This window comes from Dipodomys spectabilis, unplaced genomic scaffold (genome assembly GCF_019054845.1).
Source record: "Dipodomys spectabilis isolate Male_0828 unplaced genomic scaffold, ASM1905484v1 ptg000533l, whole genome shotgun sequence".
Lineage (NCBI taxonomy): Eukaryota > Metazoa > Chordata > Mammalia > Rodentia > Heteromyidae > Dipodomys > Dipodomys spectabilis.
The window spans coordinates 3,052,254-3,064,575 of NW_024871210.1; positions in this window are offsets into that span (position 1 = coordinate 3,052,254).

The following is a 12,322-nucleotide window of genomic DNA, read 5'->3' on the forward strand; positions in this document are numbered from 1 at the left end:
GTTTACGCATTTCTAATGGGAAATTACTTTAAATGGTCTAGTTCATGCTATTTTTTTCTTGTTTGGAATTACAGAAAGTATATTGACTTGAACCGAGAGAATAGGATAGTATGCTTCATCTTGATGAATCTGAAACTTTAGACATTTTGATAATTATAACTTTGACTTTTGATGTGCTAGATTGAAAGGTGAAAAGAATGTAAATTATGGGTACATTCTAGATTGAAATGTAAAAAAGCATTTAAATCAGGGGCACTCAATATATGTATGTTTTCAAAAGATAAAAACAAAATCTGAGTTCGATTTGACTCAAATCAATTTGACTATAATAAATATATTTAATAATAAAAATTAAGAATTACCTAATAGGAACTGAGAGTAGATCATAACTTAAATTCCAGAGTAATACCCTTTGTCATATTTTGAATCTATATTCCCCAAATAGAGATACGTGTGCTAAGATAGATTTAATATGGGAAACAACATTGAAGACTTGCATGTTCCCCCATTTATTGATTTTCCTGAAGTATTTGTTCTCTTTCAGAGGAATCTGTTGTTCCTGAGAGGTTATTGCAGTGTCCCTATGATAAAACTCACAAAATCAGATCATGCAGGTTCCCATACCATCTTGTGAAATGTAAAGAGGTAATGTTTCATTGGAAAATGTTGATATTCCATAATTTCTTTAGTTCATGGATAAATTTGAGTATTGTGGGAATAAATTGTGGGAAATGTATGTGAAAATATGAGAGAGACTGTGGGCATAAATGTCATAGCGAGATTTTTGTATTTCTTCTGATATCTCAGCAGCATGTACTGGAAAGTAACACAATCATAGTCCAACTTTATTTGTAGACACGTGTTTCTAGATCCCTTTTCAAACCAGAACAAAGGCAAGATGTTTTGTGTGGACAATTACGTCAAACTGTGTGTGCCATATTTCACAAACATTAGAGGTGGTTCCCTTTTCCTCCCCATTGCCTATTGAGCAAAACGTCATTCAATGGTATTCTTAAACATTAAATTATTTGGTTAAAACACCCACTCTATTATCATATGGCCTAGAATTCAGTTTGGGTAATTTACTTTTCATGCCACGGCTATAAACATACATGGGAGGTGCATTTTCTCTTATCTATATAGAGGGTATTTATTACAAAATTGCTCTTATTTTAATAAAAAACTTCACAACATTTGAAGATTCACTGTACTATGGGTAGAAAATTACTATTTTTCTTCATGTGACACTGCTACAGTAAGTTCCAAAGCTTTAGTAGAGGCACAGTTTATGCTATTTTGTTAGTAAAAAAGACACATGATATTACCCTCGGTTTTGGATATTTTTAAATATGTTTTCAATCACCTTATCTATGCATTGGTCAATTGTATATAAATAATACATATTTGAGTAAACATAGGCCAAATTGAGCATGTATGTATGTTTCTACAGGTCCACATACAATTATGGATACTGGCACTGTTTCCTTATTAAAGAGAAGGGTTGAGATCACTGTATTATTTTTTTAGTGCCAATCCAGGCAGGAGAGTCATAAACCTTCTTATCTCCACCATCAAATGAGAATAGAAGTAGTGCTGTGGCTAAAATTGTAGAAGTCTAGCCCTGTGCTAAAGGATGCCCTTTTTTTTTCTCTTCCTCACCCAAATTAGGTCAATGTATATACACAATTCATTGCAGTAGAATCAGTGCAGTGAAAATATGGTTTACATAATGGGGAAGGAACAAACCAAAGGAAAAAAATCATATAATTTATTACAAATACGTTAAAAATTATAGCAAGAAAGAAAAAACCATTCGAATCCCTGTCTTTGTGTTTATTCATTTAACATCTTTTTTAAAATAAGTTTTTTATTGTGAAAATACTGTACAGAGTGGTTACAGTTACAGGAGGAAGATAATGAGTATTTTTCTTAACAATATTGTTCCCTCCTCCTTTAACTTTCCCCTGTCATCCCTTCCCCGGTCTCCAGAACTACACTCCCTTACCCCCTGCTTAAATTTTAAAGTTCAATTTTGACAAAGGGTATTTTTTAAATAAATTTTTATTGTGAACATACTGTACAGAGGGGTTACAATTAATTAGTACATTTCTTATCTAAAATTATTGCCTCCTCCTTTGTTTTTCCCCTACCATCCTGTCCCCCCAACTCTTCAACTACACACCCTCACCCCCATCCTTAGCCATGCCTAGATTGTAAAATTGGTTATTTCAGTCTTGTACATACAATTGTTGCAATGGATCAATCTATATCCTTAGTTAAGCATTTTGTTATTTCTCTTCCCCTTCCCAAATTATACAAGCATCAAATATAATGAAAACAGGGGTTATACCATGGGGTGTGGACATACAAAAAGATCATATACTCTCTTAAAAATACGTTAGAAAAAATATCAAGGAAGGAAACAAAAAACATCCTGTGTTTCTATCTTTGGTTCATTTCGCTTAACATCATCTTATTTGACCTTTGCTGCTTGTGCCACATATATACTAGTTGTTGTGAATAAAGGAAACGATAGGACTTATGTTTCTTTGGGCCTGGCTTACTTCCCTTCATATATTTTTTTTTCCAAGTTTTTCCATTCCCTAACAATTGGGGCGATGTAATTCATTCTGATGGAGGCACAGAATTCCATTGTGTATATATACCACATTTTCTTGATCCATTAATCTATTGAGGGGCATCTGGGTTGGTTCCATATCTTAGTTATGGTAAATAATGCTGCAATAAACATAGTTGTACTTGTAATTTTACTATGGTCTTTTTTTTTTGATCATGTGGGTAAATGCCAAAAGTGGGATTGCTGGGTCATAGGGTGGCTCTGTGTGGAGTCTTTAAAGGAAACTCCATACTAGTTTCCAAAATGGTTGAACAACATTACACTCTCATCAAGAATTCAGTAGGATTCCCTTCTGGCCACATCTGCTCAAGCATCTATTGTTATTAGAGTTCTTGATTATAGCCATTTTAATGGGTGAGTGGGAATCTCAATGTTGCTTTGATTTTCATTTCTTTTATGGCTAGAGAGGTTGAGCATATCTTCATGTGACTATTTGCCATTATTATTTCCCATACAAAGAAGTTTTTCTTTCTGGCTTTAGCCCACTTATTTATTGGGCAGTTGTTTCTTTGAGGATTTGTTGTTGGGGAATTAATTTTTACAATTTCAAGTATATTTTATATATGAGACCCTTATCTATTGTATGGCTAGTGAAGAACTTTTCCCAATGTTTGGGTTTTCTAATTGATCATACCAGGTATGTTCTTTGCCTTGCAGAAGCACTGCAGCTTCATGCAATCCCATTTTTCAAATTTTCTTTGATTTGTTGTATTTCTGAGTCTCTATTAAGAAAATTTCTGTCTGGGTCAAGGAGACCAAAGGTTTCTCCTATTACAATCTGTAACGTTCTCAGGGTGTCTGCTTTTACTCCAAGGTCTTTAATCCATTTGGAGTTGATTTTGGTGCAGTGTGATATTTAAGCATCTACCTGTAGTTTTCTACAGGTGATTAACCAATTTTTCCAGAAATATTTACTGAAAAGGTTATCCTTCCATTATAATTTATTTAGATCCCTTATCAAAATTATGTGGCTATAGGTCTGTGGGTTGATTTTTGGGTTTTAAATTCTATTCAATTAGTCCTGAGGTCTCTTCTTGTGCCAGTATCAAGCTGTTTTGATTACTATGTCTTTTTAGTAGAGTTTCAAATTTGGTGTTGGTATTCCTCCAGCATTGTTCTCTCTGTTAAAACTTGTTTGTGCTAATCAGGGTATTTTATTGTTCTGTATAAAATTTTGGATTGTTTCTTCTATTTCCTTGTAGAATGGGGTTGGAATATTGATAGCTATTGCATTGAATTTGCAGATAGCTTTGGGAAGTATTGCCATTTCCATGCTGTTGATCCTTCCAACCCGTGAACATGGGAGGTTTTTCCACATTCCAAGTCCTGTTTTGATTTTCTTTTTCAGACTTTGAAAGAAGTGCCTTCAATTCTTTGATTAATTCCTAGGTATTTCATTTTTTGTGGGGCTATTACTAATGGAGTTGCTTTCGTTATTTCAGGTGCTCTCTTCTCATTGTTGGCATACAGAAAAACTCATTGATATTTTGAAGGTTTATTTTATAACCTGCTACTCTAAATCAGCGTGAGTAATTTGGGACTAGAATGCATGGGGTTTTTTGAAAATAATATAATGTCCTCTGAAAAGAGGGAGAGTTTTACTTCATTTTATACTATTTGAATCCCCTTTATATTTGCATCTTGTCTTATTGTTGTAGCTATGCAATCTAGCATTAAATTGAAGAGAAGTGGAGAAAGTGGGCATCCTTGGCTCCTTCGTGAAGTTAGACGAAATGATTCAATTTTTCACCATTGAGTACAAAAATGAGCCTTTATTGTTTTGAGGAAGGTTCCATGGATTCCTAGATTTTCCAGAGCCTTCAACATAAAGGAGTTTGGATCTTGTCAAATGCTGTTTCTGGATCTATTGAGATAACCATGTGATTCTAATCCTTGATCTTGTTGATGTGATGAATTACATTATATGATTTGCGCATATGGAACCAGATATGCTTGTCTGAAATGAATCCTGATTGATAGTGGTGTATGACTTTTTAAATGAATTGTTGAAGTTGATTGAGCAAAATTTTGTTGAGAAATTTTGCATCAATGTTCATCAAAAACCTGGGTCTATAGTTCGTTTTCTTTGATGTGTTCCAGCCTGGTTTTGAGATGAGAATTATGATGGCTTTATAGAAAGAGTGGTAGTGTACTTTCTCTTCACATTCATTGAAGAATTGGAGTATTTGTGTGAGCTCTGCTTTGAAGGCCTTTTAGAATTTCTCTGGAAATCCATTCAGTCCTGGGAATTTTTAAGATGGGCGGTCTCTTATTGCTGTTTCTATTTCAATGCTTGATATGTGCCTGTTAAGATGGTTTAACTCATCTTGGTTTAGTTTAGGTATGTCCATGTTTATTAGGAATTGGTCTATTTCCGCCAAAATCTCAAACTTATTAGCATAAAGGTTTCAGAAGTATTCCCTTATAATGTTCTGAATTTTGGTTGTTTCTGTGGTGATGTTTCCATTCTCATCTCTGAGTTTATGTATTTGGCTGAGTTCTCTTCTTTTTCTGATAAGATTTCTAAGGTTCTGTCAATTTTGTTAATTTTTTTTTTCCCGAAGAACCATTTGTTTTGTTGATTCTATATATGTATGTAAATTTTTTAGTTATAATTTATTTAATTCTGATTTAATTTCAATTATTTCTTTCCATCTACTGGATTGGGGCTTATCTTGCTGCTCTTTTTTAAGGAGGCTCAGATGTCTCATTAAATTGTTGCTTTCACATCTCCCCAATTTTTGATATAGATACTCAGAGATATAAACTTGCCTCAGAGTACTGTCTTTGCTCTATCCCGGTGGAGATGGTAATTTGTATGTTAGGTTTTATTGAATACATGAATATTTGACTTTCCTTTCTAATTTCTTCAGTGACCCACTGGTCATTCAACAGTGTATTTTTCAGCATCGATGTGTTACAGGACTTTCTTTGGTGGCTTTTGGTATTGTCTAATTTATTCTCTTGTGGTTTGAGAGAATGCAGGGCATAATTTCAATGTTTCTGAATTTGGACAATGTTGCCTGTGACCTAAAATGTGGTGTATATTTGAAAATGCCCCATGTGCTTGAGAAAAACGTGGAATCTGGTGTTGCTGGGTGAAATATTAAGTAGATGTGTTTTAAATCTAGTTGATCTATGTAGATCTTTAGATCGGCAGTTTCACTGTTGAGTTTTTGCTAAGTTGATTTATCTAGGGAGGATAATTGTGTGTTAAAGTCCAGGAATTAATGTCTTTGGGTTTATACGAGACTTGAGGGAAAGTAATTTTTCTTGGATGAATTTGGGTGCTCTGTTTTTAGGCGAATATTTAGAATTTTAATATCCTCCTGAAGGAGAGTTCCCTTAATTCGTATGTAGCAACCTTCTTTAACTCTTCTCACTAATTTTAATTTGAAATCTATTTTACCTGATGTAAGTAGTGAAATTTCTGCCTGTTTATGGGGGCTCTTTGCTTGGTAGATTTTATTCCAGCCTTTTACTTTCAAAAATTTTTTGTTTTTATGGGAAGGTGTCACTCCTGAAGGCAGCAGATATAAGATTCTTGCTTTTTAACCCAACTAGTTAGTCTATGTCCCTTAATTGGAGAGTTAAATCCATTGATATTGAGAGTTAGGACTGAAAGGTGTCCTGTCATGTTATCCACCTTGTTGGGGGCTGTGACAACGGGCTTCTTCCCATGATTTTTAGATTCTGAGTATGGGTGCACATTCTTTAGACTTAATTTTGGTCTTGTTGGTTTTCTATGTGTAGGACATCTTTAAGTACCTTTTGTATGGCTGGTTTTGTTGAGATTTATTGGTTCAGTATGTCTTTGCTATGGAAAGTTTTTATTTGACCAGTTATGAAGAAGTGTTTACAGTATTCTTGGTTGATAGTTGTTTAATTTTAGGGCATGGCACACATCATTCCAGGATCTGCTTGCTTTAATTGTCTCTGCTGAGAAAACTGAGGTTATGCTAATTGGGTCCGTATATAGGTGATTGATATTTTCTACTTGATAGCTTAAAGGATTTTTCCTTGGTCTGAATTGCTCCTGTATGGATTATAATATGACAGTGGAATATCCTGTTCTGGTCTGGTCTATTTGGGGCTCTAAGAGCTTCGTGTATCTAAACAGGCCTATCATTTTGCATGTCATATAAGTTCTCTTCTAGGTTCCTATTAAATTCCTTAGGTCATTAACTTCTGTCTCTCGGTGTTCCTCTACCCCCATTATCCTCACATTAAGCGTTCTGCAGGTGACTTCCAAACGTGCAAAAGATCTATCATGTTTCTTGGGTTTGTCTTGGTTAGTTGTGCATTTTTCTCTCTGTTATCTAGGCTGCCGTCAATCCCAGAGATTCATTCTTCTGCATTGTCTAACCTACTGTCAAGTTTTTGCACTCTGTTTTAATCGTCTTTACTTCGAATTTATCGACATTGATGGCTTCCAATTCTTTGTTATAGTTTAATTTTTGACCTTCTATGAACTTCTTTACTTTCTTAATTTTGTGTACAGTGTTTATTCTCAAATGACTTAGTTGATTGGTTATGGTTTCCTTCTACTCCCTTTCCTTCTGAAAGCCTCCATTCAGCAATCCCTTTGTGGTTTCCTTGGATTACTTCAGCTTTCTCTCTATGGATTCCATGAATGATTCTATTGATCATCTATTCTTATCCTGCTCATCAAATTCCTGTATTTGTCTTTGATTAGCTTCCTCGTGCTCACCCTTCCTGTGTTTCTCTTTGGTTGTCCTCAGCCTGGTCACACAATTCCTGTCTTTCTCTTTGATGTTCTCAACTATTCACACAATGCCTTTCTCTTTGACTGTTCTCACCCTGCTCATGCAATTTCTATTTTAAACTTTGAGTGGCTTTCTAACACTGTGGAGATTCCTGTATTATTCTCTGGTTTTCCTCCTCTTGGTCCTTATCTTACAGAGTCCTTTGCAGGTTTTCAATCTTTTCATTCACCACATTTACATGTATTGTTTTTAGAGATTTTTGGGATCTTTCCTCTGAATTAGTCATTAAAAGTTTGTCACCTGCTTATCATGGGTGGGAGATGAGCTACCCAGACTTGCCATTTTCCTTGTGTTTTTCCTGCTTTTTCTGCCCATTTTGTATGAAAATATCAACAATTTTGTTTTAGAGCAGTCTTAAGGAAAGTATCAACCAAAGTCCTGTAGTTGCACAGTCAAAATGGCTGTGGATACAATTTAATTCAAGAGATACAATCTATTCAACATCATGTCAGTATAACATGTGGAGGAGATGGGGACAAACAAGACGTTTAAGGATTCAGGTGGACCTGTTGCAACGAGAAGTACAAAATGTCATGTCAAAACCAGCTTTACAATGTCGGTGGGGGTGGGTGGGGGGGTATGATTGGGTGGGAGGGAGGGGGGAGGCTGGGAAGGGAGGTGAAGGGTAAACAAAGGAGGAGGCTGCAATGCTTGGTAAGAAATGTATGCATTATCCTGCCCATGTAATTGTAACCCCTCTGTACAGTATGTTCTCAAATAAAATAAAATAAAATTAAAAAAAAAAAAACTAAGAAGAACAGAGAGGGATTTAGCAAACCAGAAATTACTAGTTTTAGGGAGAATTGTGGGGAAAAATAGGATTAGAGGTATGGAAAGAGGTAAAAGGAGAATGAAGTCAAAGAAGCCCTAATCTCAGAGGGTAAATGGATTTGACAGAATGATAGGAGGGAGATAAAAAAGCAAGAAAAATGGAAAAACAAAAATATAAATCTAAGAAATGAAACAGTTCAAATTATGTAACTATGAGAAAATGATATTGATAGAGGAAAAGTACAGGAAGAGAGGAGGCAAGAAATAAAAAGGAACATGAAAAATTAAAAAATAAAAATTCTTAATATTGGAATAATTGAAAGTTACATAGGTACAAAGAGGTAATACGAATTAAAAAATTAAGCCTAAGAGGTTGTGAAATGAGTAATACCTGGATTAAGTATGAACACAAAGGGGGATTAGGTCTTATAAACCTTAAGGGTCTATATCTGGGGATAAGCAGGACAGCAATTAAGTCATGTAAAAAAGTGAGAAAAGAATAAAAAAAACTCCAAAAAATAGAAAAATAAAACAAAAAAGGACCATAAGATCAAAAGAGATTACAAAAATATAGCACAGTACATATACACCTAGAATAAAAATTATGAGATTTAAACATGATAGAAAATATTTTAAAGAAAATAAAAGGAAAATATTTTTAAAGAAAATAAAAATAAAACAAAGTAGACAAAAAAGTTTTGTGATTTATTTTTTTGGGGGTGAGGAAAATCTTATATCTCCTGTTTGTCTGGATGAAGGCTCTTGTTGGAGTCTCTGGTCTGCTTGTGGTGGTTGCTTTCCCTATTGTTTGATTGGTTTCTTGTCAGTTTGTTTGAGTAGGCAAATAATGCTCTGCATTGCTCAGGATTTTGTGATCCTCCCCCCGAGGCTATTTCAGTGAGAGGGAGATCTGTTTTGAGTATCACAAAAGAGGGATATCGATGTTTCCTCTAGCTTGGAGTTGATATGATAAGGCAACGGTTTGGGTAGGGGTGAGACTTATCAGCAATCAGTAGCTTTTCCCTGATAGACTAGCTCCTGAAAAACTCACAGAGCCCAGATTGGAGTCATCTCAGGGTTGATGTTTACTGAGTTTCAATTGTTTGTCTAAGCTGCTGTGGGCAGGGGCAGGCTCTGGCTCTGTTTACCCAATGAAGCAAGACAAGCCTCCAGGGACAAAGCTCCCACTGCCTGGACAAAGTGATTTTCCTTGGGTGGAGCTGAGCCTGGCAGGTCAGGTCAGGTTCTTGGGACCTGCTAAATGGCTGTTTTTGTATTCTTCCAAGGCCTGAGTTAGAGATAGATGCTTTGTAGGGCCTTTGTTAGTATCAAATATGATGATCGCTGGTTGGGGGAGGGCAGCCTTCTCACAGTTGCTCCATGAGTAGAACAGATGTCATGGTTGTACTCCTGCCATACTCTTGGTTTCTGGGCTGTCTCTGGTTTGTGATCCTCAGGATGAAGATTTCTGCTCCTTTTAAGTTCTTACTAGTGGTGAGTAGAATCCACTGGCCTACAGCATCTGATGCCTATATCTTAGACTCTCTTGTTGGTATGGTGGCCACGGCTGCCTCCTGCAATGCAGCCACTGAATCTGCAGCTACCTGCAAGGCTCAGATCTGTCCCTGGCTGAGAATTCCCTCCTTGCCAAACTCTCTGTTCTGTAATAGCACAGTTGGTGTATTTCTCCAGCCTAGGACTGTTCACTGGAACACTAAATCTGCATTCTATGAGAGAGCTTGTTTATCCTCCAGCTTCTCTTCCACCATCTTCCTCAGGTCTTCCTACATACAGGAGTTATACCATGGGGAAGGGACATTCAAAAAATAAATAAATAAAAATCATGGGGTGTGAAGACTCAGGGTTTATGTTGAAGGGTCAGAATGATGCAGGCTCCGGCCTCAGGATTATCTGAGGACTGTGTTCGTGTATTTGGAAAGCTCTTGGAATGCCGGACTAGAGAGGGAACATATTCTCTCTCCCTATCCCAAAACACATGTCACAGACTCCTGGGAACTGAGGAAGTAGCTTTTCTGCTTGCTTTAGCATAGATGATCAGCTAGTCAAGCATTTTCCTGAGATTGGGGAAGTGGTTTGAGCTTGGTCTAAAATAGTTTAGATAATAATATACAAAGACATTGTCTCATAAGTTAAGTAAAAATGTATCTGTTGAAATTTTTTTGTGTGAATGTCTCCTGACTAAATCTTGGCAAAGAATCATGCTTGCTTGCCTTTAAATTCCCACTAACAGTAAAGAACAGCCTGAAGTGGCAATTGTTTTTTTCACTATGCATCCCCTGTATCCTGATTTCTTGACCCTTATCCAGGGACCCCAACACCTTAGACGTTGACAATGGGGAACCTTATAGATACATTAGAAACAATAGAAAGAAACAAAAGAAAACTTCTCTCCTTATGTAGGAGTTCTTTGCTCTTAACATCATCTTATCTGAGCTTTTGTGCTTGTCTCAGATATATACTAGTTATTGGAAAAAAAGACACCATGGGAACTATGTTTCTTTGGGCCTAGCTTACTTCACTTAATATAATTTTTTCCATGTCTTTCCATTTCCTAACAAATGGGGCAATGTCATTCTTTCTGATGGAGTCATTGAGCAATTTCCCTACTCATTGATTTTTCCTCTATCATCCCCTCATTCCCATCTCCTCAACTACAATCGACCCCTGCCTTAACCCCCTCTTTAACAGTAAAATTCATTTTTTATGATCCTATATACATAGCTTTTGAATATTTTTGCTTGTCTTCAATATATACTAGTTATTTCAAATAAGGTAAACAATGGACCTATGTTTCTTTGGGCCTGGTTTACTTCAATTAATATAATTTTTCTGAGTCTTTCCATTTCCAACAAATTGAGCAATATCATTTTTCTGATGGAGGCATAGAATTCCATCTTGTATATATTTACCACATTTCCTTAATCCATTCATCTACTGAGGGACTTCAGGGTTGGTTCCATATCTTAGCTATGACAAATAATGGTGCTAACTTTAGTATGATATTGTATGTGGTCATTTGGAAAAAGCACAAAAGTGGGATTGTTGCGTCACAGAGGAGCTCTATGTGGAATCTTTTGAAGAAACTCCATACTGCTTTGGGATACATGTTGACCCATTGTAAGAATGAAATCTACAGTTATTATGTTGAAAAATAACTTTACAACTTTATCTGTGTGGGTGGGAGTGGTAGAAGAGAGGAGTTGGGGAGAAGGGGAGGGAAGAGATCATAGGGGAAAAACAGTGGAGGGAGTACCAATGCTTTATAATAAATGTTCTCATTACCTTATTCACATAATTGTAATCCCTCTGTACAGTATCTTTTCAATAAAAATATGTATTAAAAAAGAGAATGTAATAGCACAGAACCAATACCGTGGTGTCAGTTCCATGGTCGATATATTGCCCAAAGTAATCCAAAAAGAGAAAATTTGAAAATGTTTCTTCATATTTGAACTTTTGTTATGCAGAATCATCCTGATATTGCTGCCAAATTGACTACTTGTCCCTTTAATGCTCGCCACCTGGTTGCATGAGATCAACTCAGTGAACATATTGCAACTTGTATGCACAAAACTTCTCTTGCAGATGATGTAGGTAAGCCTGATAACTAAAACACAACCCAGATCAATGAAGGCCATTTGTACCTGTATCCTTCTGTGATACTAGTTTTTTTCTTTGTAGATAACATTATATGGAACGAGAAACAATACAAGCGTTCTGAAGGTACATGGCAATATGTTTCTTCTGAGGAAGACTGGAATAAAGGAAAAACTTGTTGAATTTTCTGCATTTTCCAATATTGAATCTCAACTTACCTTGTGCTGTTGTATGATTTCTTCCTTTAGGAGTGAAGTTAAAAATTCTTTGTTCAATTTGGATTGCCTAGTATGCTAATATCAATAACAGATATGAAAATATGCATTATTAACTGATTAAAAACCACGTCAAACATTTAAATGATATGGTTTTGCACATGGCTAAGAAATCATTCTTTTCAATCTTTATTATCCAGCTAAAAGTTTCTTGGAAAGCTCTCCAGGCCTTCAACCTTGTTGTTTTTCTTTATCAAAAAAAAAAAAAAAACAACAACTTGTTTGTCTTTATC